The sequence below is a fragment of the Lepidothrix coronata genome, unplaced genomic scaffold (assembly GCF_001604755.1).
Source record: "Lepidothrix coronata isolate B3197 unplaced genomic scaffold, Lepidothrix_coronata-1.0 Scaffold1, whole genome shotgun sequence".
Classification (NCBI taxonomy): Eukaryota; Metazoa; Chordata; class Aves; order Passeriformes; family Pipridae; genus Lepidothrix; species Lepidothrix coronata.
Window position 1 is genome coordinate 2,386,089 of NW_016690181.1, and position 26,424 is coordinate 2,412,512.

The 26,424-nt window shown below is 37.9% G+C and overlaps 1 protein-coding gene across 9 annotated transcripts in view; it reads right to left on the reverse strand.

The window, feature by feature from the left end:
• The window catches only part of LOC108493120 (carbohydrate sulfotransferase 9-like), a 34,271-nt gene extending 13,358 nt beyond the window's left edge, over positions 1-20,913 (reverse strand). For 7 of the 9 annotated variants that reach the window (XR_001873376.1, XR_001873369.1, XM_017806147.1 and 4 more), the window contains exon 1: positions 222-611. The gene's annotated coding sequence lies outside the window, so the exon portion shown is untranslated. Of the gene's footprint in view, positions 1-221; positions 612-20,812 lie in introns of those variants that run through there. The other 2 variants (XM_017806164.1, XM_017806155.1) reach the window with 2 other exon arrangements.
• Positions 20,914-26,424: the final 5,511 nt, after the last annotated feature.

The following is a 26,424-nucleotide window of genomic DNA, read 5'->3' on the forward strand; positions in this document are numbered from 1 at the left end:
CATCAGCATGGACTGCCCAGAATCTTCCACTCCTGTTACCCTCAATTCCACCTCCTTGCACTCCTCACCCCAGGAGCACTCCAACACTGTTTCACTCCTGCTGAACATATATTTGCACCAGAGCTTTTCCCTTAGCCCATCTTAGCCATGACCCCTTCTTCCCCAGTCCCTGCTTCCACTTCTCAAGCAAAATTTTAACACAGTCTCCAGCAAATCCTCACCTCACTTCCAAAAGCCTTCCTCATATCATCCCCAGGCAGTTTGCCCAGCAAATCCCGTTTTCCAGCTTCCCAAACACCCATTAGATCTCACCCTGATTCTGCTGTTCCGTCTTCTTCATGCACAAGCCAGCTCCTTGCTGGCTCCCACTGCCAGACTCCTCCCTTAGTCTCCTCAGTCAGCCTCACAGCCCCCTACGCCAACCACACTTCCGAGTCCGGCTCATCAGAACTGTCTCTCCTACTTCCAAGCTTCCCACGCAGCCCCACTGCTTCTCGCTCTCACTTCTCTACTCAGCTAGTTCCAGGCTCTGCATTTCAGGTCCTATAGCTATTTTGGTATCTCCCAAACTAAACTGACACATTTTTCTTTTCTTTCCCTCCCACATCAATTTTCACACTACTTGTCAAGGCACAGTTTCTTCCTGCTGATTTTGTTCTCTGAATCTATTTTGCCAATGATCCTCAACAATTTTCCCTCAAATGTCTTGCTCATGTTTGCCTTGCTGTTTAAAAGGGATGGTTTACTCTCTTGTGCAATCTCAGTCCAGCAGAGGTTTCACTGAGAATGTACAGGAGGAAGCCTCCTAACCTCATTTTTCAAATGCTTATTTCAAAGCCTGTAATGTACCCGAACTTCTTAGAAGAAAGGTCACTGGAACCAGTTAAGATGAGAAAAAAGAGCACAGATTCCCTGTATAAAAATCTATAAACTATTTTTGCTCAAAGGTTTTCAAAAATATCCAGAGGCAGATATCTAACCTGAAAAATTTCTGCTGAAATGCTTGAAATATGACAAAATCCTATATAGCTGCAAACTGTATGGAAATTAGAATCAAGATGCGTATCACCCTTAACAAAGCCAGAAAGTGAATGAAAGCCTTTGCCACTTCATTTCAGGCACCAGAATCCTTGTAGCATCAACTTCTTTACTGATGAAAGCTATTGCAATGAGTAAGACTGCCAAAAAATCCTCTATAGATTCATTTCATCATGGTGTGATTTCAAAAGCTAAACAATGTCTCAGCTTATTTCTTGAAAGATTTTATGAAATTTCTAAGTATATAAATAAAAAAATCTTCCCAACAATCAACTCTGACAAAGAAATCTCTCTTTGCAGAGATTTGCCTACACTTAGAAAATCACAGTGACATGAAAAGCTACTAACAATCCAATTTTACTCACCAATCAGACACCCTCAGTGGAGATTTTCCCATTCCTCTGAGTGATGGTAAATAGGAAATAAAGATTCAGACAAGGAAAGATCAGTCCAGAGAGACACATTATTTCAATTTTATGTGTAGGTCTGCAAAGGAAATAGGGGAAAGGTTTTGTCTTCTCCTTACCTGAATTTCAAGGCTGGGCACAGATGCTTTCACAGGAGAGCATCTGAAACGCTCTACACGTAGTATTTGTCTGTGTTTCGATTAAATGCCCAAGTAAAAGTTGTCAGTGTTTTCCTGTGAGTGTTTAGGTGAGCATCTCCAGTTGCACATTACAAAGCAATGTGCTGTGTCTCTCTAGGTATAACGAGCAGCATTTAACCACTCCCTGCGTACGGTCTACAGCAGCTGTTAGAGCCTGCCAAGTGCTTCAAGAGCAGCCTGCCAAGAGGCTGCCTTGCTAAGCAACCAAGAAAGAGGATGGTCGGGAATATAAGGGCAAAGGTAATTTGGTTGAGGGTAGCTCTGATAATATATACTATTTTTATAGATGAAAAACAAGAGGCAAGATCAATTCAAACCCAATGGACTCTATACAAGAAGGCTCTAATAAACCCTGAGAACTGGAAGGTAAGTTCTCATGGGAAAAATGGCTAAAGCAGAAGGAATTTGGTAGAGTTGGCAGTTCCTTAAAGAAATTATGTTTAGGGTACAAATACAAACAATTCCACACAGTAGGAGGATAGGAAGTATAATCAGAGATCAACTTCGCTAAGGAACACTTGTCTTCAATGACCTGAAACACAAGAAAGAAATGTACAGAAAGTGGAAACCAGGTCAAACTCCTAAGGACAAGTATGAAAAAAGTAGCACAAGATGCTGAAACAAAGTCATGAAGGATAAAGCACAAGTTTAACTGCAAAAACCCCATGAATATAAGAGATAGCAAGAAAACAAATCTGTCAGGAAAAGAAAAACCTGGTGACAGTTCACTTGCAGAAGGCTGCAGTTTTCCATAACTCTTCAGAAAAGGGTGAACTGTAATTACATGACTAATAAGTAAACTCAGTAAGAAAGAATCTACCTAAAAGGGGAAAGAACAGAACTGGAAATAATTTGAAGATACAGCAGTTCACCTCATCCTCAAGTATACCTCTACAGCCTCTCTCCAGAAGAACGCTCTAGTTGGTGCACTGTCTCCCTTGACTGAAATAGGAGCTTACTCCCCTGTACAGATATAGATGGCTATTTCATAGGCAGCTAAAAAGGTGAAATGAGCTCCATACATAATGAGAAGTACATATTAAGATACCTTGAGAATAGAGAGAAACAAGCTCAGATCTGTTAACTGTGTCCAAAAACTCTCACAAGTTGTGTGAGAAATGTGTGAAGAGGAGAACGCAGTGCTTACCTTAAAAAAGTCAAGAAATGAGGAAGAGACCAGTTCTGGAAAAATACTGGAATAAATGCAAATATCAAGTATTCGTAAGAGGTTGGAGATAGTTAAAAAAGTTATATCGCTTATTTTTTTTGGCATGTTTGCTATTAATTTCTGTAACAGGGCAACAAGTCTTACAAAGAGAGAAGTAGCAGGTCAAATATGATTTAATTTTAGCAATGTTATTGACATTTTAATAATGACTCATAATATTTTCAAAAGTAAATTAAAGTGAAACTACTTCTGGAAGAGTGCAAAGCTACCTGGGGAGGAAAAAAAAAAGGAAAACAAATCCGAAACCAACCAACCAAGCAAAACCAACACCAAAACCACAGACTAAGATTACTTTTTAATCATTCACTATCAAACTCAAAAAACCATAATCAGTGGGATTCTAGCTGGATCTGTTTTGGGCCAAGTACTGTCTAAGGTCAGTAATGACTTGGATAAAGCAACAATCCTTCAACCTTGTAGATAACAATAAGCCCATGTGGAAGTTAACTCATTGCATGATACATTAAATTCAGAATGCTCTTGACAAATACAATAAATTATCTGTAGGAGAAAACATCACTGTGCACTTGTATTTACAAGTGTGAGGTTCTAAGGGGGAATAATAGTTCATAAAAATGTGGCGGCCATTCTGCCAAGAAGGGGTAAGAGGGGTAGCAGTCAGTCAGAAGTTATTCATGAGTGAGAATAGTTACATCATATATGTACAAGAATGCAAACTGCATATTAGGAACATAAACAGTTTTGCTTGTACGATACATTAAGGAATACCTCCTATTATATTTCTGTCTAGCACAGCAACCAGTAGCACTATGTCCTGTTCAAGTAAAACTGTTCCAAGAGAAGGCAGACCAACTGGAAAGAGTCCAGAGAAGAGCAGAGAAAACGTTCAGTTATTTGGGGGAAAAAAAAACAAGAAAAAACATTGAAAGAATTGGGTTGCTCAGTCTAAAGAACAGAAGGACAACTGAATACATGCAAATAATCATCTACATAAGTTACCTATGAAGAGGTAAGGAGGGATTACATTTTTTATATGTAGTGGATAAAGTGATGGGTTCAAACTATGACACTGAAGGTTATATTATATATTAAGAAAATCTTATTAACAATGAAGACAATTAGATACTTTTTCATTTCTGAGATACAGGTGATTCTCCCTTGGAACTTCAGAATGTACAAGATGAGGTCTCGAGGTCTTTTCCAGTCTCCTTTCCTATAAGTCTATGTTTCATCCTGTTGTATAATTTAGAAGCCTCAACTTACCTACCTAGAGAAATTACATTTATTGAAGTTTTCATGCTAAGTTATACAAAGCCAGACTGTTGTTTCAATATAGTGACTCAGAACCAATGAAGCCACTACAGGGCTTAATACAGCCCAGGTTGGCACTATGTCAGTCTTTTCTAGTGTAAATCCCATTAAGTCTCAAAAGAAATGTGAAGAGTTTTGGCAAAAGGACTGCTATCTTCCGGAGACAGTGCATCTGATATATTTGATGGTCACACGCTGCTCTTTCAAATGTCAGAAATGTGTTCTTTCCTCAGGGTTCCTATGGAGTCTGCTAGAGAAGTCTTCCTATCTGCTGAAGGCTGCCCTTCTGGTGAGCTACTCCACAAACTGGTAATAGGACACACAGCTCATTTGCCTCAGGGGGCACTTACTATGATGAGAGATGAAAGAGCACTCAACTGAGCGAAATGAGATGCAGGCAGAAAATATGGAGACATATTTTTTAGTATGGTTGTTTCATTTCAGAAGTTTTTCATGTGCTTTTTCTTTGTATTAATCAAATTTCAATATCATATGAATTTAATAAAGTATCCTTACTCAGCAGAAAAGACTAAATCCCTTTTGTCTGTCTTCCACCAAAGATCCAATTTTGTCAATGTACAGACATTCCTGGCAAAAGAACCGTATCATATGAATGACCAGCTGAAAGAAAATATCATAGAGGGATGTTGGGATGTTTATTGTACCAATGCATTACTGCATGTTTCTAGGACATGGGACTATACTGCTAGTGAATACCAATGTTGGACATTATTATGTTCTTGTAAGGCTTCAAAGATGAGAGATATTAATTTAAACCATGTTAATTAGTAGCGACAGTATCTAAAACTAAGTAATAAGTAAGATAAACTTCAGTTTTCTCATACTTTCTACTCTTCCTAAAAGAAAAGAAGCAATAGCAGCATCTGGATTTAGGATAACTAATGTAGCCTTGGAAAAGTACATATGCATGAAGCCCTGTAATGATATCCTCTGGAAAGATTATCACTTTTTAAATTACTGACTCTTCACCGACTTTTTTCCCCCTACAGATCCTGCTTCAGCCTGAATATAGTAATACAAATAAAATATGGCTTTTGATAGCCCTTTTAACAGTTATTTAAGAAACAGAACATGTTATCATGTTGTATAACCATAATACGGACTGTACAAACATAACTAACCATACATACGACCAGCTGTGACCAAGGCATAGCAGAATGAAGAATGTCTATAGGAATGAAAAGGAACATGGCAGAAGCACTTTGTACAGTCACAATTCAATGGCACTTATCTCTTGCTTTGTCCACAGAACACAGGGATGACTAAATGTATAAAGCATGCCTCTGTTTTACCTTTATGTGCATACTCAGAAAATCTGCCAATATTGTTCACAAGAATATCTAACTAGTGAGGCACTCCTACTACATGTGAAACCTGAAGGTTAAAAAAAAAGCCAAGGTGATCCTTCATTTCAATATTCTTTGGTTCAAATTTAGAACTATTAGTAGCTTTCAAAAGGTAAAAATTTAAAAAAATATTAAAGCAGAGTGTGAAATAGAAGTAGAAGCTAGTAATTAATTTGTATTGTCAATTGACATCGCTCATTCAAATGCTGAAAGAACTGAAAAACAGAGGCAGCTTATTGCTTCCAAAATAGTGTAGGAGAACTCATCCTACAGGTAAAAGTGCTCAGAAGTTTAGAAGTTTTAGTGTGGAAAGGTTTCCCAAGCAGCTTTAGGTTCTGACACATAAGAATGCAAAAGGAAAGAATATTCTGGAAGTAATCTCAAAAATTAAATGATAGTAAAAGAAACTCGTGTGCACTTTTGTATTTTCTGTATGCTTTCAGGAATAAGAGTCCTTGCACTAGTATAAAAATAGGTTAATACATCCCATTGGTAGATAAAAACTTTCAGAAGTTTGAAAGAGCAAAAATTCTTGTGCCTTAAGAGGCTTTTCTAGGATTTTGCAGCTAAGAGTCTTAGATATCAAAGAAGAAGCTTAAGACATTAAATAAGATTGTGTTCTGGCTTTTAATTGAAGCAGACAGAAAAAAATACAGAAAATGTAGAAGGTAATATCCCATGAAGTTCAAACTAGTCTATGAAAAACACCAACATTTCTTCTTTAAATTACTACTTTAAATCTATTGCCTAAAAAATATTTAGCTTTTTATGTGATTTATGCACCTCCTTTACACTGATAACTACACATAACATTTCCCAGGTAATAGGGCTTAGTCACTGGATATCTAACTTAAATTCTGCACATTTATTATTTTTTCCCCTGCAATTAAGGCAATATAATAAAAAAACTAACAAACTACATCAAAACATTAACAATTGCAAAATAATTTCTGCATCTGAAGAAATCAGTTGGAAAGCCAGTTGCCCCTGACATCACTAAAGTCAGAACTCAATATCTTTTAAAACAAAAATAGAAAATACAAAAGCTTTGATTTGCTAGCAAAACACCTAGAAGATTAAAGAAAAAATCATACTAATATTCTAAAAGGAATAGATAAAAAAAATGTACCTCTACAACGTTGTCTGTCTCTGAAGCTTCCTGTCTGGATACAGCTTTGCACAACTCTGGCTGAAGTTTGCTTTCTGTTTACTTAATGCCTTAGCTCAAATAAAAAGAAGGTGTATCCTTGAATACTGTATGTACAGCATGACACATCATGGTCTTTCTTCAGCAAGTGAGCTTGAATTGTTTTCTCTGAAATATTAGACCCCAGAAAAAATGGGAGAAAATACTTTACCTTCATTTTTAACATTTTTTTTGATTTTACATATTTTCCTATCCCTGCACTATGCAACCTCTAAATCTCTACTTCAAAAAGGGTCTGATTCAAAGCTCACAGAAATCTGTCTGAGTTGTTTCAGATACTGATGTCAAATACATTAATTTCTACCTATTCTGGAGTGATATGCAATCATTTTGCTTCTAGCCTGTTTGGGTGCCAAGAGCTGTTTGGTGACCCAAGGATGGCCAAAAATACACATGTGAAGTGTTCAGAGAGTATCAGAGTGCAAGCATTGGATTCATCCTGATGTTGACATTGGTAGAATGACTGAAGAAGATGGGAAAAGGAATTAAATACCTTAATAGTATGCATTTGGAAATCTCTTCCCAATATCTGTCCTTAATTCTCTTGCAGCTCAATGATGCTATTATGAAATATCCCCTGCCAAGGAGATGCCTAGAGCCCCTGTCATCCAAAGGGACTTGACAGACTTGAAAGACGGGCCCATGAAAATATCACGAAGTTCACAAGGCGAACTGTAAGGTCCTGCACTAGTTTATAGCAATCCCAACTGCAAATACAGGCTGGGCAGAGAATAACTGAGAGCATCCCTGAGGATGACTTGGGGGTGTTGTTGGATAAGAAGCTGGACATGAGCCGGCAATGTGCACTCACAGCCCAAAGAGCCAATCATGTCCTGGGCTGCATCAAAAGCAGTGTGGCCAACAGGTTGAGGGAGGGGATTCTTCCCCTCTGCTCTACTCTGGTGAGGCCCCACCTACACCTACGCTTCTCTATCCAACTCTGGAGATCCCAACACAGAAAGGACATGAACCTGTTGAAGCAAGTCCAGAGGAGGGTCACGAAGATGACCAGAGAGCTGGAGCACCTCTCCTGTGAAGACAGGCTGAGAGATTTGCAGTTGTTTGGCCCAGAGAAGAGAAGGCTCCGAGGAGACCTAGTGTGACCTTCCAGTACCTAAAGGGGGCTTATAAGAAAGATAGGGACAAACTTTTTAATAGGGTCTGTAGTGATAGGACTAGGGGCAATGGCTTTAAATTGAAAGACGGTATATTTAGACTAAAGAGGGTACATTTAAACTAAAGAGGGTATATTTAGACTAGATGTAAGGAAGCCATTTTTTATGATGAGGGTGGTGAAACACTGGAACAGGTTGCCCAAAAAAGCCATGGATGTCCCATCCCTGGACATGTTCAAGACCAGGTTGGATGGGGCTTTGAGCAACCTGATCTGGCGGAAGGTGTCCCTACCCATGGCAGGGCAGTTGGAACTAGATGATCTCTAAGGTCCCTTCCAACCCATGCCCTTCTATGATTTTACAAAAAAAGCTGTCCAACTCTAACAAATAAAAAGAAAATGGGTCTATCTTACGCATAGCATCCTGTGTACTTTGACTGCACCTTTGTCATGAGCAGGAAGGGGACTGAAGGGGATAAGCTGGACTTTGAGCCTGACCCATTACCTGCTGACTCTAACAGCAACCTAAATTCATGAAAGTTTTAGGTCTAATTTGGGATGCGGTAGCTCCCTGTAGTTCTGCATCAGCAGCTCTGCCTAGGCTTGTCTTTTATTTCATTTCACACTCTCATTTGTACCTCAAAAGTGAGACTCTGCAGTCTGCAATAAAGTTGGGTGTTTAGTTTGGGAGATGAAAATCAGTCTGTGTCACTAGACCATGGTAACTGCCTGAAGATGTATATCACTAGTACTCACCTATCCAAAGAGAAGAGCAACACTCTAAGAACCAAGTCCACAGCATGAGCCTGATTTCTTCAATTTCTGTAAAACCTAGAAGTGGTATGTTTTCCACTAAGATATACAGAAGTGCAAGTGGCTTTCTTGATAAAGTTGCTGATTCTGTGCTCTACTGCAGGAATAGCACTGTGTTACCTACTCTGCATTTAAAAAAAAGGAAGAAAACCCACAGAAGCTCACTGGAAGTTGCTCCCCAGCTTGTTGTCTGTGACTTATTAATACTCTGGTAAATAACGGACTTTACTGACTTTATTAGCCAATCACAATTTAATAAGATTATAAGATTGAATAATTTGCAGAAAATTTTTTGTACTGTACCCTGAGGCAGAGCAACACCTTATCAGTGGTTGTAAAACCACAAATACTTCAGTTATACATTATCCGCATAACTTTAGAAGTTAAATGAAAACAACTGTGAAAAAAGTATGATATACTGGTAATAATTTTCAGTTATAACTGTTTTTAAGAGACCAATACCTAGAGAAGAATCAGAATATCACTGTTCTTGTTTGCATGTATAACAGAAACACAATCCCCACCCTGGAGGCCTATTACAAAGGAGTACTGCTGATAAAAAAACTAGTCTTGTTGGAATTTGCTCTTTATTAGGGAGCAGAAGCCTTCAACATATCAAGGTAAGTGACCTTGGTATAAGAGAAATAAGGAAGTTTTCTTTCTCTCATATTTTTATTACTCTCATATTTTTATTAAAGCACGTGGTAATATATTTACAGTACAGGGAATGAATACGCAGATCACAGAAAGATGGTTAACATGCTTATGTTTGCAGATGTAAGAAGATCAGCAAATACTAATATTGTTACAGAATAACATGGTGCAAACTGAAAAGAATCTTTCAATCTCAGTATTTTAAAAAACTCTCTGGTAGAGCTTTTTTTTTTTTTTTTAAATTTTCTTCCATTTCTACCTGTGGTGGGAAAAGGAGAAGGTATAGCAAAGGAAAAAAGTGCCTGTTTTCAGTTGTGTTGCCCTGTATTATGTCCCATGGCTCCTGCAAAGTTGGAAAATCCTGCTTGCCATACACACAGTTCTTGAAGACTACAGTTGAAAATTTCCCTTACTAAAAAGACTTTTCTAGAGAGATATACAGCATGCAAATATGGATGTATTTTTATGAAGTCACATGATCAGAAAAATACTGATCCCCTTCTGGTTCACATCACAAGTGTATGAGAGCTTCTTAGTGAAACTACTGAGAGCTTTAGTTTGGGAAAAACATTCCTAGATGTAATGGGACAAGGGACTCTGGTTGTCCAAGCTAGTCTCTTGCAGAATTCATGTCTGATTTAGTCACTGTTTGAAACTCATGACAAAGATTTGTGCTAAAACACACTTCTCCAAAAATTACCCAACCTGGATTAAAATGTTTTTAATGATAATGAATCTGTTCTTCTGTCTTAACTCACCACCATTCAAGTTTTCCTAATAAAAATTTTCACCTGTTTCCCAGCTTGATTTTGACAAAACTCAGTCACCAGACCCAGAATCTTGTTAAACATTTCTCCAGAAGACTGAACAGGCTTCTGCCATCAAACTTTGGTCTACGAAGTAGAACAAAGACAGGATTAAGAGAAAGCCAAGGACAGCCGGTGACTTTGAAACGTACTGAACATAAACACATATCAGATATTTTGGTTATTCTTATGACACTCCTCAATCTTCCATATCATCCATAAAGTAAAAACCGAAGTACTGCAGCTGATACCAGGAAAGAGCATATACCAGTATCACAGAGAGAACATTCAGTTCCATTAAGTGTTTGAAATGCAGTATTTTCCCAGAATATAACACACAGGAGCCTAAAGGGCTGGATTCATGCTCTCTTGTCATATGAGGGCTTGTAGCAGGCATTAGTTATTACACTCTTCATCCTTTATCTTCTAAAACAGTGACCTACAATATAATACACTGATCTTGCTTTGGAAATATCACATAAACTTAGTTTTAATTGCGAAAAGTAACAACTGAAAATTGAACATTTTCAATCTCAACAACTAAATTTAGGAAATATTACAAGTAAGAAATTCTTACAGTGAAAAAAGTTGTACCACTTTAAAAGTAGGAGTATCTGTATACCCTTTACCTCCATACGTGGATAAACATTAACATACATACTCACATGATTGTTCAGCAGCATAATAATATCAGTTACACACAAACCACTGTATTATTTGTCCCAAGTAAACTAATGAAAATGAGTGATACATATTTAAATCTCCTGCAGATAAATTTTGAAGTGTAGGTGTGTCTCAGACAAACATTTGGCAAGGAAAAATCTTGGTCACAGTCAAACAGGGTGATCTTCAGCACTTGACCTGAGGTTAAGATTTTCCATGTAAGAAATAAAATTACAATAATACCCATATATGTTACTGATATGCTTGAGTGTCGAGGCAAATAGCTGAAGTGATAGGGTTACCTAATAAAAGACCAGCAAGACCTCTGGAAGCAGATAGCAGGATTGGTCTGCATTCTTGGCATAAACTCTGTTAAGCTCTGGATGGTAGATATGCCAGCTGGCTTTTCCATAATTCAAACTATTTAAATTTGATTATTTAAATAACCAACACAAAATAAGGTTTGTTTTGGGTATTTTATAATCAAATTCCTTCAATAGTCTTAAAAAACCCAAACCTAAACCAACCAATCAAACATTCAAACAAACAAACTAAACACACACACAAAACCTAAAAAAAGTTGATGCTGTGATGTGAGTTTGGATGAGACACGTTTTCTCTCCTGAAGGGGGAAAGGGGAAAAGTAACATAAACTTGCTACATGCGAAAAAGCAATATTCAATAATGAACACAAAAAGGAAAAGAGAATATGCATAGAAACCTCCACAGTCCCTCTGTTAATATGGCTCAAAAAACCAAAAATTCACAATTAGATTTTTGCCCTTCACACATCAGTAATTAGTAGTGTTCTTCTCAGACCTTAATAACTGCAGTCTCACCTTGCTGTAACCACTATATTCAGAAGTCTGTCATATTACATTTACTGTCTACATCTTCTTTCAATCCTACATTTCGATCACATCAGTCATTTGTCTGTGCTCTGAAGACCCTATATGTCCTTGCTGTGTTCATCAGAAGTGCAGCTCCCTTAGATGCAAGATTTTCAAACTGACACAGAACTCAACTTTCTCCTGAAGTTGAAGCAAATTAAATCAATAGCATTTCTCTTAACTGGATCACTTTTTTTATCAAAGGTATTGGATCAGTACAGCATCATCTACCTTTGGAAAAATGTATGTTCCATTTTATTGTCCTGCCTTAATTATTTCTTTCCTTTAAAATCTGTTCTAAAACTTTGCACACTGTTGAGTCAGACTAATAACCCTGTTGTTCCCTGGATCAGCTTTACTGCCACTCCTGGTCCTTCTTTAATATGGGTACAAAATCTGCTAGAAGAGTAATTGAAAGTCCTGTAAAATGCATGATCTGCAGTAATCCAGAGTTGCAGTAGATTGAGCATGGCCCATTCCCCACAAGCACTGAAAGAATTTGTATGCAAGGATCTGTATGCCAATAAGCAAACTGCAGTTTTTCAAAGGCTTATTTGATCAAAGTGAGCTGTTTCCACTCATTACAAAAAAAAAAAAAGTCAAATCACTCTCCAAAGTCTTGACATTACTATAGCTGTTCAAAGAAAATTCAATATAACTTTGTTTTCGATGTGGGCAAAATGCCTGCATTCACCAGACTCATACTCGAACACTTGGAGTGTTTTAGCTGGCTTTAAAAGAAAAATAATGCATTCTTTCTTCTCACTGGAACTATTAGTATAATTATGATGCTTTAATTGCTGATTTTCTTCTTTATCGATCTTCAAAACGATTTGATATGTTGATTAACTGAGTGATAAATTTTCTTAGGGGTAATATCCCTATACCCAAACTTCTTCCATTCCCAGTGTACACATAGTAAAGGAATTGGCACATGCACTTGACCGATTAGGGATATTTCTTCCTACATGGAATCTGGATTTAGTCTTCTTTCATGTAGGTTAAAATATATTAATATGTTTCCAAAGTGGAACAAAGGGCATTTTTCTTTAAAGTCCCAGGAGAGGGGCACAACAGGGTAGATAGATCTGAGGATCTTAAAGCATTACATATATTCAAGTACTAACAGATGAGCAGCACTAAAGACTCCAGCTTTAGCAGGTGTAGCTAAAAATTTCTTAACTAGTGTTTCCTTTCTGTGGCAGAATGAATCCTCTGCATATGAGGCAATTGCAATCTCTGTGGCCTATTTTCTTCTTTGCTGTGTGCTGGCAGAGGCTAAAATAACATCAGTAATCCATGGATACAATGAAGGTCACAGATTTTCAAAAGAACTTTTGTGAAATGTTTTGCTTGCTTAGCTACACATAAACTGTATGTGCCAATTTGCATGTAGATGTATAAGCATCTTGTTCAAGTCTGGATATAGCAAGCTGAATAAAATTATATCCTGAACAAAAGCTTCCCTTGAATATCAGAAATTCACATCTAATTTCTGTTTCTGCATTTATGGATATTTATATCATGATCATGTACACAGTTCCTAATATATACTTTCCAGCACCCATTTGATAAACTTTTTCTAGTTAAATAACAATCTATTATATTTAAGGCTCCTCCAGGATATTCTTAATGCCATTGCATTAGAGGAATGTTCCTGAGTTTAAGTTATGTATCCAAAACCTCATTCCTGAAAGAAGACATATATTTTAGAGTAGCCAACAAACAGGCAGAGCAAGAAACAGTGTCAAACATGCAGCAGAAAGTATCAGGTAAGCTCACTCTTACATTACAGTTTGTTTTAGAGAAAAGACAAAGAATTACGAGTTTCAAGAAGCTCTTGATTAAATCTTTATAGGCTAAGCCAACTTCGTCAAATCCATATTTTATATATTTTTCTGTAAAGATAAGAACTGTAAGCCTCCACACTGGGATATTCAGCAAAACCTTTATTTTATATTATAACTTTGTTTCAAGGATTACGAATTTTCCATATCTACTTGCAATTAGGGAGAAAGAAATTTGCCCCTATACATTTTCTGTTAATTTGTAACTACATGTACATATTTATATGTATGTGTTCGCCAACTGTTTTTCATATAGTTCAGTTATACTTTGACATTTCTAAATGAAATATTGCACCTAATTTTTATTTCTTTACTCTTTCTCTTGTGGACATGGCACTAGGAATGTCCTACTAATTAAAGAAAGACTTTCTGCAGAGACATCTTTACTGTTTTTACTCTACTGTCTAAATTCTGAGATTTAGTAGTCAGTAATTTCAAATTGAAAAAATAAGCTAAATAAAACATGAGAAACTGGAGATACAATTATCTCAGAAACTAGCAACACAATACGGAAATGTTTCCCTATGGGTTCTCAGTTGAAAGAGCACTCTGGGTAATTAATGAGACCCTGTATCATTTCCATAATCAAGAGTCTTCTGACTGCTGACTCCTAAGTAGGAGCACACAGATTACTTATTAAATTCCACCAAATCTACCAATGTATGCAGAGACCATTTAAACTTTGTCAGAGTAGTCTTGCAATAATTTAATACTTTACCTTTGTTCAAAATGTAGTATAGTTGAAACACAGCTTAGTTGAAAAGTAAGGCATGTTTCACATTAATGTATTTCACTCTGTGGATTCTTTTATCATGTTTCTCAAGACTATTCATTGAAGCAGTGAAAGAACACACAATGGTCTATGATTTCTATATGGGGTTGGTCATCTTTGGCACAAATATTTTACTGTTTCTTTCACAGATCTTTCTGGTGTACATGAAAGACATTCACATCCACATGGAACTCTATTTAGTTTCCCTTGATTACGGGTGCCATGTTGCATGCCCAGGAAAAGTCACTGTTCCACTGAACTGTTCATATTACTCAGTAATTGCTGGACATTTCTACTAAGAGAATGATGAAGCAAGAAAGTTTGATTAAATTTCAGAGTTGGTCAATCTAAGAAGCAGTTTTTTCCTCAGGGTTTTTTTTTCTGGATGAGTTCAGTCTGTGGGCCTTCCTTCTGGAAATATGCTGTACACTGAGTCTAATACATAGAAATTTTATGATACTTTCTCTGGAATAGTAAGACCACTTCTTTCTCTGCAGTGTTAACTTTGATATTGGGGAATGTTGGATGTTATAGTTCCGGTTTTTTCTAGACTCAATTTCCTCTGTCTAGATGGGCTGAGGGAGCTGCATTCAGCTGCAGAATAGTGTCGTTTGGCAACTGCAACACAAACCAACCAGCACTGAGAGGAGATTGTAGTGTTACATTATTAGGATATACACTGGAGGGTTCGCATTATAATAATGAGAACCTGATATCATGCTCCTGGACTGCAAGGTTTGGAGTAACAAGTTGCTTATCCTTGTCGGGGCTGAAAATTGAGAAAAGTTCTGAAAATAGAGTCTTAAGCTATTTTCCAAAGAAAAATAAAGGCAGGATTTGCTGAGATTCCCCTATGTTTAGTTCAATTTTGGACACACTGCTTCAGGAAAGACACCGTCAAACCTAACAGGGCTCAGAAGAGAGGTGAAAATGATTAGACATTCAAAGACTCTGACCTTTGATAATGAAATGCAAAAGCTGAAGTTATTAGGCTTAAAGAAGAGAACACTGATATGAAACATAACAGTCTTCAAATAAGTAAAAGGCACTTTTGCAAAGAAAAGGAAATCTCTTGTCTTTGGAAGGAATGACAAATAATGTGTCTGTACTACAGTGAGGAACTTCAGTTAGATATTAGAAATAAAATTGTAGCGATAATGTTGGTAAACTCCAGCAATAGACTGTCCAAGCAGGCTGCAGCTTCTCTGCCATCTGGGGTTTTCGTGGCTGATCCGCATGTCTCCCTTCCCTACTTTTCTGTGACTTTCACAACATGCTTTTCTTGGCTCTCAACGCTTCCCCTAACTAGGATCAGAATTAATGAGATGCAACCCTCTGCATCAGAGGGCAGCTCTGGTTTTCTCTCTCTTGAGGGAGAAAGAGGTCTCTTTTTGCTGTTCTCAGCCCCAGCCCACACAGCTGCAGTATAGCAGCTGCCTCTGAAGAACCATTATTACCTCCCCTCACAAAGAAGATTTGTTCTGTTACGGTAACCTAAAACAGGGACCAAAATTCTGTTTTGCTGTGGAAAGTCCATGTACACACATACACACACTAGGGCTGCTGCTTTTTCATGCTTGACAGTGAACACCACACAGTGTGGACATCAGTGGCCAGGGACAGACAAGAACAAGGACTTTCTTCCTGATGTAAACAACTGCTAGAAGACTGCTTCCAAAAGTGTAAAGCATACACATTAAGCTCTCAGAATCAAGAAATCTTCAGTTTTTTCCAGCTTTACGAGCATTTCTCAATCAAGTCCGGTGTCATGATTTTGTCAAAGATTGTCTGTTTGCACACTAAGATGACTATCTTGTCACATACCTCTACAGATGCAGATATACCACCAGGTGCGTATTATGCAATAGGTGAAGAAAATGCGTTTATCAACTGGATAGAAGATTTGGGACATGAAAGTTATAAAGGCACAGGAAAAAAAGGACAGATATTCTGTAACTGCCTTGCATCCACCTGCTCAGACTACACAGAATGCTTAGTCTGAGTCATTGTGATGAAGTTACAATAATGAATAATGTAGTTTCTCTAGTTCAAAGAGATCAGACCACTGTGAAACTTTCTGCCCTCCAAAGCAAAGGGAGAGTTCTCAAAGAAAGGTATGGATGCAGTTCAATTCTTAAAGTTCAATCACCTGTGGCTCAACTGCAATAATTAAAATAATGCTGGCACCAGTCAGTATAATAATTTTAGAAAGCTTCTGACAGTGCTCTACTAGCTGTGACAGAAATCAAGAATGGGTTTGTCAGAAGTTAGTGCAATCTTTTGTTCCCTCCTTTTACTTATTTAGTACTGATAAAATGTGGGTGAGCAGTCCTCAGATCCCAGCCTTCAGACTGTAATTTTTTATCTACCCACAAAATTGGTTCATTCTTTTTAAAAAGAAGTTTCCTCATTACCTCATCTGCATCCAGTTTGCTTTTTTTTTTTACCTAAATAGAGGCCAAAGTTTCCTGATAGTCTGTATGCTTTACTTGGAATATTTACCTGCAATATTCTTTGTTTCAAAAACTTCATTCTCAGCTCAAATGCTGTCTTTGTGCTGATAGGTAATAAGCCAGACTACATAATTAAAAAAACATTAAAAAGCATGAAGAGATGGCCAGAAGGGTCCTCTGAAAGTCATCTCGTCCAACCCACTACTCAAAGTGGAACAATCACCACTACCAAATCACATCACCCAGAGACTTGTCAAGTCCTAAAAAACTGAAGCACAGTAAGTTAGAAGATACCATAGGAGGGTACTACTACAGCTTGTACAGTGTTTGTGTTCATTCACTGGGAATGTTTCACTGAGATGCAGTAATGGTAAGAAAACAAAAGCCCTTGGACACTGTTCTGGTCTAGTCTGAAAAACAACTCTCTTTTCAGACTACTCTCTAGTCTGAAAAACAACATAAGGGTGTTTGAAGACAGCTGAGGAAAATAATCCTCTGTTTATTTTTTGCATCTTTTGCAATACAGAATGAATGACCATTTCCATCAGCTGTACGTTTATGATTGCTTTGACAAAATCCCAGAGCAACGTGGATCATTTAACACAAATCTGACGTGAACAACAAGGTGTATTAAGATGAGCAGTATTAAACAATAGCTATTTTCTTCTCTGTTTCATAATAAAGTTTTCACCAAACAATTGCTCCAAATTAAGAGCTAAAGCTTCATGAAGAGTCACAGGTGATGTTTCACTGCCAGAAGTGTTAGCTGTGAAAATAAGATAGCGGGGTTGGAAGTTAAACCAAAGAGAAGGCTATCACTTAGAGGGTTTCGAAACTGCTAACGGGAAGTTTCTGCTGGCACTCAGAATAAGCTATCCCATTGACAAGGGATCAGTGCATACCCACTAGACTCAGGGAAGTTCAGGGAGGAATTGTGCCTAATGAATCGCAGAATAGTTTGAGTTGAAGGGATCTTTAAAGGTCATCAAGTCCAACCCTCCTGCATATCCATGAGCAAGGATATCTTCAACTAAGTCAGTCTGCTCAGAACCTGATCTAATAAAGTCTTTCTGACAACCCTAATACACCAGGAAAGTAGTGCACCTGTACCATCTCTGATAACAGACATACAGGCCTTTACTCCTGACCATCTCCACCTGTCCCCATATAAGAGGACAGGTTTTTTTTCTAGAGATACCTTCTCAGAAAGCCCTTGTAATTTTCTTAACATCAGCATGGTCATTATGTCCATTTCAGAGGCAAGAGGATATCTGTATATCTGACTCTCTTGGGACCCTTTCCATAAACTCCTGCTGTACAGCTGAGAACAAACTGATGGGTTAAATAAATTTGTATTTCCACTGTGCAGTGCCAGCACTTACAGCCAGCTGTGTTTTCATACAGTGTGTCTTGATTCCTTTCCTCTGCTTTGTAGTAAGAGTAAATTTACAGCTAGATTTCTAATGGTATCTCAATAAGTCATACACAATATAGCCATTGTGCAACCTATTCTCAGATTCCACTATACATTTACAACTTGGATTTTTGATAACTTGAAAAGAGATTTGTATGAAGTTATTTGTCTTAACTACATTCTGCCAAGAGTGATATGGTTTTATAATGTTAAACAGTGCTTCAACAGCACTGAAAATGTACACTAACAGTTCAGGTCTGTCAGCACTTATCATACAAGCAAACCCTTTCTGCTGGCTTGTGCTAAGCAGCCCAGGTCATCCTTAGTGACAGTCTGATGCAACAGTGCGCCTATCCCTTAGAAGTGTCCTTGACTACTCTGCAGTTGAAGTTTGTGATTAAGGTGGCCCTTCCTCATCAGTCCTTTGCCTGATTCTGGGAAGAATGAGCCACTGTGTTGGCATGGCCACCTAAGTCAGCTACAGTCTAACAGAGAGACTGCTTTGGACCATACACTGCACCTCTAAGGACTGGATTGCCAGGAGGCTAATTAAGACAACTTACAGGGAGTTTGGTTTTGCTATATGCACTGCCACATCCCCACTGGAGAGAGAGCGACTCCTGTGTGTGGGAAGAAAGTAGGTATTTCTTGAAGCACTATGCCAGCTGTCCACAGCCAGTGCTCCCCATAGAAGCCGGCAATGATGTGAAGAGGGAGCTTTCTGAAGAGAAATGGAGAGGGCTCTGGGCAGGCCAACTTTAAGGAAAAGGGAAGCTAATATATTTAGGGCTATTATCTCAAAGCTGCCCTTGGAGCAAACATATTTTAAGGGGAAGAGACTGCAAGAATCCTTTTGAAGAAATGCAGAGAACATTTCCACTTTTTGTCACCAAAATTTCACAAAAGTAGTATTTTTCTCTGCCACACAGAGGACTCCAGCTGTTGCAGAAGACTGGAAAAGATGTGCAAGCACTGTGCAGTCTAATACATAAGCAACTGTCTGAGAAACTGGGAAAGAAAGTTTATGGTTTTGTTTAAAGCTATCTTCCAACACCAATAGTTGAGTATCTCATAATAAAAGAGAATAGGCTGGGCAAGAATAGGCCCACAGCCTGCAAGAATGCATTAGAGGTCTCGAAGATCTGTTGAAACTATCATTAAACCACAGAATTTACCTGAATATGATGGTTAGAGGCAATCCTTACTATTGCTTATCACTTCACGTGTTTGAAAAGTATCAAATAAATTTTTAAATTTCGCTAAATACAGTGGGAAACTGAGGCCCACAGAAAGATCAAATGCATGCACTTCTGTAATATACAAAAAGCATTAGGGACATTGCTCAAACGAGTGTAAGTGTCCTGCACTACATGAGTTGTATTAATATACCAGAGCCAAACACATAACCGAATGCTGTGCATGAAAATACTACAGAAGTTCCTAAACACTGATGTTTTAAAGAGGACATGACACGAAGTTATATGAGCTTTGGTCTGAGCCAGCATGATCATTCTAAGGCTTATGGGGGCAGTACCATTAGCATGAGAGGTTTGCATACTTTCACTTTCTGCCTCAGGTACTTGACTTGTTTGCCCCAAATTCCTTCTTTTGGTGGCAGGCAGAGTACCACAGCTCTGTGCTGCTTCTGCTATTTTGACTAAATAACACTTCCCTTTTCTTTCACAAGAGCAGAGGCTTGTCTTCAAGAATTGCTGGTTCTTTCTTCCTGTATCCTATTTTTGCTTACATTTTGTAAAAGAAACAACATACTATAAGAAGGTAAAGAATTAGCCCTCTAGATGCATCTCCTAGTTACACTGAGAGATCCAAGGATGGCCTTCCAAAACTCTAATACTTCCCCACCTAACACAACACTTGGCCATTCTTTAGAAGTCCATCCTTTCTACTCTGATGCTTATGACAAAATCTGTAGGATTGGAAAATAAATCTGCATTTATGCTGCTAAGAAGCATTCTGAACTCAGGGCATTTGCTGTGCTCTGGTGTATACAGCCCAGCGTGAGTTTCACCAGTGCTTGTAGCTGCCAACATCAAGCACTGCTATAAAAGACTTAGCTGCCTCTGCAAGAAAAGATTCCATTTCGCCTCATTTTTCTCCTTGATATCACTACTGCAAGCTCGCATGAATAACCAGATATTCCTACTACCTTATGTACTCTTGGTAAAGGTGTCATAACGTGTCTTTGTTACAGGAAGTACTCTTAGTTTCCCTGCCAGAAATCTCAGCAAAAGTGAAGAACTCGTGCAAGAGTTCATAAAGGAGGGAAAACATGTTTATTTTGGCTTCAAGACTAGAAGGTGACGTCTGACGTCATCAGACGCTTAAGTGCCTAAATACTCGGGAAGCTCTGGGACATAATTGTAAGTCAGGCTAAACACTGCTGATTTTAATCCCTGCCCTCTCCTTAAAGTACCTGAAGCCTAAGAGATTTGCAACCAGAAAAAAATTCTAGGACGTCTGTTTAAGATTTCAGGCTCTCTTTGCAGGGATTTGGTTGAATATTGATTTGGCTAGGCAATGAAAAATACAGAAACAGTGAGATGATAAAGTCTGCCCTAAACATAAGCCCCCACACTCAAGGGAAAATCCTGAAGTAGTAAAACACTGGAAGTACCTATTGAAAAGATGTTAGCTGTGGAAAGTTACCTGAGAGTCTTCATCAGTCTTCAGGAATGCAAGACTGATGTCTTTACTCACAGAACTAGGCAACTTTCATATTTAGATCTTCTGCCAGTTTTTCTTCCTCCTACATGACTCTTAACTCTGGTATCTGCCTGGAGCTAAAAAGTGAGAATTTCAGGCATCTTGCTCTTCTGAATGTGATACATGTACAGAAACTTGTAGCTGTTCGGTTTCTCCTGGTCTAGCTATTCCATAAAATCCCAAATTATCTGTAATCAATAAAACAGATACATCATTAAAAAAAGTTTTGTACCGTAAATAAATAAATTGAACTGGTGGACAAAGATGGGTCAGAACTGACTAATGGATGATGACTATTGTGTGTTTTTCTGATCATGTAGAGCTCTGCACTATATTTTCAGGAGAGTGAACTAGAAAACCAGTTTTTACATTCCAATTAGGCCTTCTTTTTGCTGATCGCTAATATGAGACAGGCATTTCATGGTTTTCTATAAATAACCTGATCTGGATCTTCTGGTACAGACTGACTAAGGACAAAGATTTTTTTGCAGACCCAAAAGTGTTAGATTTAAAGCTCCCACAATTAATGTAGGGGATATTGGTTACTCTTTGGGAAAGAAAACAAGAACCTTCTTGTTAACAGAAGGAATAGAAGAATTTCAGGTAAAGCAGTCTGCCGTAGTCTTGAGAACAATCACTCCCCATTACTTGAAAAAGAAGCAGGAAAAAATCTACATCAGTGCTTACAGTGAGCTGTGGGCATGGGCCACCTGATAGTCCTACAAAATGTCTGTGTTAAGGCTCTTCTCTTTCTGCTTTTTATACTTCAATATTTCATTTATGCAATCCTTGTTTTGCATTTTTTTCATTTGTTGTCTGCACTTTGTGAAGAACATTTTTAGTGGAGTTCCTTAAACTCAGTCCTTTGGTCAAGCTATTTGGTCCTCTGAGTCAGCAGGATCCTGCTCACCTCTGGGAGCCACAGTTTCTCTAAATCTGTGGCTGAAAATAACCCATGGACCATTTTCTGCATAGGTCCCCATACTCGTGTTGGAGATGAACCACTTGTCCCATCTAAACCCTGGTTATGGCGAACTGTCTGTGGCTGCAGTAGCCTGCACAATGCACTCGGTGCAAATTGCCCCTGTCCTTCTGGTGCTGTGGCAGCAATTGCATTGATGAGGCTTGTAGGGCTTTGGTTTCCCATGAAATGCCCAAGAGTCCTTGTTCTTTTGTGTGCATGGAGTTAATTATTTTTGAAAAGCAACCTTCCCCACAAAATGCCATATCTGCTGTTATAGCTTTAATCTCATTTGCCAGAGAAAGTAAGATAAACAATGAATGGAAATAATCATATTGCTGTGCCATAGCTGCATATTTTCTTTACATTCAGCTTCTAATAGACCTTCAGTTAACCCTCTGAAATGTTCAGTTCGGAATTCAAGTTTAAAATCTTTATTTTTTGTTCCTTGTCCTGTTTGTTCAGTGCCTCACTCCCACTATTCTGCAGAAAAAGGAGCGAGTGTGAGTAACTCAGCCAGAAATAACTCATACACCAAGCTGCTACTATTAATTCACCAGTTAGACTAATACAGTCTTCCTAATTTATTTTCTTTATAAAACATGGCACTCTTCAATCTATCACACCAAAACTTCTGAACTCTGAATCAAAAACTCTTAAGACGAGTGTATTTTTAGCAGAGTTAGAAGACTGGGGGGGAAGGGGAGCTTAGCAAAGAATGAGGAATTGACAAAAATCTGGTACATCTCGCACTGCCTCACATCAACAGCTGATCTGTGTTGATCATGCCAGTTTCAAAAAGGAACAATTGTCTTTATAACCCCCTCTTCCATAAGGAAAAAGATTACACAAGGTTTTTTCAAATGTCATTTCCTGACTTTCCAAAACAGCTCCTATTATTTGCTCTCTACAATGACTGGCTCACTCCTGTCCCTAAAAGATGTCAGATTTTTTTCCCCCTTCCCCCTTTTGTGAAAGAATTCAAATATTCACTGTTGCTTTTATATACCTAATCATGTTCAATAACAATTTTGTAGGAACCTGATGAAAATTTAGAAAAGCCTCCAGTATTTTCCAACTTGTTTGCCACTGTCTCAAGTCTGCTTTTCTTCTAGAACATTTTCAGTTTTATTTTTGCTTGTGCAAGTAACAGATTACAATATTCACATTTTTATACTACTCATTACACTGTAAAGAAGTCCAGTTTTCAGCTTTTTATTGAAAACTACCTAGTTTCAAATATTTTTAGCTATGTCAATTGAGAGTTTTGGCTTAACTCTCTAGTATTAAAATGTCTGTACTTTTTTTTCCATGAGAATATTGGATTGTGGATAGTCTACACTCAATAGAAAATGGGTATATTAGTATTCTTTTTTCAAAAATTTGAACTTAGAGTAATCAAATTGGGTACTATTTATAAGCAATTATCACATTTAGCGTGGCATCACAAACATACCAGATACTATTGATAGCTCTTTTTAAAATGACATTATGTATTTAGTACTTGAATAGTACTATTTCTGTGAATTAAGAAAATAATCCAAACTGCTGGAGAATTTCAAGCACATGCAAGCAAATATTTTCAACTGCAGATTTTAAGTTTCTGCAGTTACCATTGCCAAATTTTCCTGGGTATTTCTGATATTTTTTTCCCATTTCTCATTCTTCAATATATTTCTAAATCTCCATTCATTTGAGACTAACAGTATCTAATTTTAGCAATTCTTATGTTGCATTAGTCCCTGGAGCTAAACCTATGCAAACATTTACACCTTCATTTCTTATCATTACTACAGAATTAAGCCATTTAATAGACTTCTTTTTTTTTGCTGTTCTATTTATCAAATTCCCCTATACATTTTTGCTGGAGCACTAAAGAAAAATTTGTAGGATTGTTGTGGTTTTTTTGCAGTACAGTTACATCTTGTATTACAGTAATTTCCTTCTCACATCTTTTAAAATATTTCTAAATTGACCATTGTGTCTGTAAATATACATCTACATAATGTACACATTCTCCTAACAAACCCTGCCATGTCTACAAGCATGGAATAAATATTTTCTTTTCTAAAACAATTGTAGGCTATTTATTTCCAAGATTTTATTTTATCTTTATACTTAGATTACTTATGCCTGGGAAATTATTTCTGTGCAGTATATTTTGAGTCATGTTTAACAATAATAACATTTTTCTTAATGCATATTAACTTAATACCTCACTGCCTGATAAATGTTTTAAGACTTCAGCCAATAAGTAGATGTTCCAGTCTCTTGACACAGCTCTCCCTTTAATGTTTTCAAAATAATTATTTTGTGTTGTATAAAATAGATTTACTAAGTTTCTTGGTAAGCATTTTCAGTCCTTGTGTTTGGGCTTTGTGAAATAGTTTTACTCATGACAATTGTACTGTCACTAGAAATGCTGGGAATCGCTTCAGCCTCTGTTACTTCCTTGTGCAGCCCCACATACTGCTCCCTGTTAGTGCATGCAGACTGCCTTGTGAAGACTCCTCCTTGGATCTTTCAACCTTCATTCTCCTGTTTTCATTGTTGTTTTGTGTGTTTATTTAATATCATCCAGGACAGCATAGGCTTTTTCCCTTCCAACACTTGGAGAGTTATTGGTTTTATTTTGCATCCTGGTGCTGTTTGGTTGTTGTTTACTAAGTATAAATTGGGTAATTCTAACTATATTTTTGCCAGTTGAGGATATCAACATCTTATTCCAAGATGGCCCTGGATCAGATAGACTCTCCCCAACATCTTTTTACACCTTTTTTTATATAAGAACTTTACCTGTATTTATTTCTTTTTGGTAATTCTGTGTTCTTAGGTACCCGATTGATTTTTCTTAACTTACCTTGTATTTTTGACAGATATCCAGCCTCTGAAACTTTTTTTTAACAGTTGCTTTACTTTCCTTTCACATGGCACAAAGGGTTAAAGAGAACTTGCACATAAGCACCTTATATTTGCCTGCCACACTCCTGTAGAGTTTCAGACACTCAGGGGTTTTGGTTTCCTCTCCTTGTACACAAGCTCTTGCACAGCTTCTTGACACACTCTTTTTCCTACCCTGCTCCTGGCACAATTGCCTGTGTTTGGCTGCTAGTGAAGATGATGCTCCTGATACCAGGTTCCTCTTCTGTGGTAGCTAGAATAAAGTCAGAGTTGGTGGCTTAGAATGCAGAGGAGCCCTTAATAAACCCCCATCAGCTCCCCGCTGGGCACATGCAGGCCTTTCTGCCTCTTTCCCTGAGGTTTCCTCTTGGCAGGGCAAGCAGGAGGGCCTGGCAGCAGGGCGATAAAGCAACCATGTGAGCACAGTACGTGCTCCCTGAATAGACACTCTCCCCTGCAGGGTTGCAAGATGAGCACTGTTCACCAGCACCATGTTTGTCCAGAGTAAACAGAGGCTAAGCTATTGCACATCATAACATTAACAAATCAGGTTGTTATAGTATCATAATGTTGAGATTTCAGCTGCTCCTGAGTGAAATTTAAATCTTTCTGTAGTACCGTTTTCCTTCTTTCTGCACCAAATGCACTGGTTTAAATCTATTATCATGAGCCTGGACCACAGACTTTTTTGAATCCAAAAGGATGGATTTCTGTATAGGACAGTCAAAGTTTTCTTCTTTCCTCAGTTTTTTATGAAAGTCACATTCTATGTGTCAGAAATATTCAGTCCTAAGCCTAATGCATTTCATGTCTTCACTTAGGCCACAAAGTGAAGCTGAAAGTGTGTTCAGGCTTGGGGAGAGAGAGAGGGAAAGATATGATGAAATAGCCATTGTAGTATACCATTGTTTGACTTGAGAACTGCATGACCTTTGAGTTTACTGAGAAATACAAATAAACACATGAACATAGTGAACCATTTCTCTTCTCTGAAAGCTTATTGTGTCATTTAGGTTTTTGGAAGAGACTTTTGTAGCATTTGTTTTTGTCAAAGACAATTCCTCTGAGCTACCTTTACTCAGCTCCAGTGCACACATTGTGTAGTTTTTACCATAGAACAGGAAAAGAAACAGCAACTCCGGTGAGCATAAATATTTGAGGACAGATTAGAATTTTCTGTCCCTATCATATATTCTTAAAACAAGGCTGGTTTGGTTTTGTTTGTATTCTCTCAGGAGGCACAGCAATTCTGCAGAACTAACCTAAAATGGAGCAGGAAATTATGTGAATTACAACAGGGAAAGATGAGAGTTACCAATAGCCCTGTGAGGGCATGATGGACATGTTTACAAGCAAAGGCCCCAGAATAATGTGAATGAAAGGGAACACAAAATCAGCAAAATGCAGTTAAGCAAGGTCAACTTAATTGCTTACAAGCAATTGCATGTAAGCAAGGAGTGCCTACAGGGAAAACCCACCAGCACGACAGTGTGCCCCTGTGAAGTGCCCGCACACTCATGGATGCAGCATGGGGAATAAACATGAGGAGTTTGAGACCAGCCTACTGTCACAAGACTATGATGTTTTCGGGATCACAAAGACATGGTGGAACAGCTATCATGCCTGATGTACTCCAACAGAGGGATGCAAGCTCTTAGGAAGGACAGGCTCGGAAGATGAGGAGTTGCCCTAT